We start from the raw sequence: 841 nt of genomic DNA on the forward strand, positions 1-841 counted from the left end.
TACCGACGTTTCGACACAGGTTTCACTGGTCGTGGTCGCGGCTAACTCAAGTCAATGGCGGCGAAAAGGTTAAAACAGTCAGGATTGTTGATACATTACTTACTACCATGACCATGACGATAGGATATGTAGTCTCCAAGTACATTGAAATACAACTCGAGGCATCTTTCTAATCCCTAGGTATCAGATTTCAAAATGTACCTAGCTCTTTAGTGACTTTGGATTATGATATGATTGATATGTTATTTATTACAAGCTTTTATTTATATTTAAATGTTCTTCTGTAAGTTGTCTTACAAATTTGCAAGGACGATTTAAATCAGTCCCCAGTGTCATATTTTCTTTGACACAGGTGTGCTCAGGTGAGCATGGCCATGGCATGTAATAGATAGATTGAAATTGTGCATAAGGAACACTGTAATAGAACAATCGTAGTGACTAGACATCGTAGTGGTATGCTAGACAACTGTCTTATGAAAAGTACACTTGGCGACTAAAACAAGTACCTCAAAATATTTTATTTACAAAACCTTACTGTTATAGGCCAATCAAATTAGATTTATTCGAAGAATTAATTCCCAGCAAACTGGAAATCGTTTTGATACTTCTGTTGGTCCTAGGTCGGGATGTACCGACTAGTCGGAAAGCCGACTATTCGGCCATATTTGTAGTCGGCAAAAAAGTCCGATTAGTCGGCCTATTATTAGTTACAGAAAAACAGGACATAATTAAAATAAGGCTGTATCTCATGAACCGTGATAGCTACACAGTTGAAATTTTCACAGATGATGTATTTCTGTTGCCGCTATAACAACAAATACTAAAAACAGAATAAAATAAT

Source organism: Cydia strobilella, chromosome 5 (assembly GCF_947568885.1).
Source record: "Cydia strobilella chromosome 5, ilCydStro3.1, whole genome shotgun sequence".
Taxonomy (NCBI): Eukaryota; Metazoa; Arthropoda; class Insecta; order Lepidoptera; family Tortricidae; genus Cydia; species Cydia strobilella.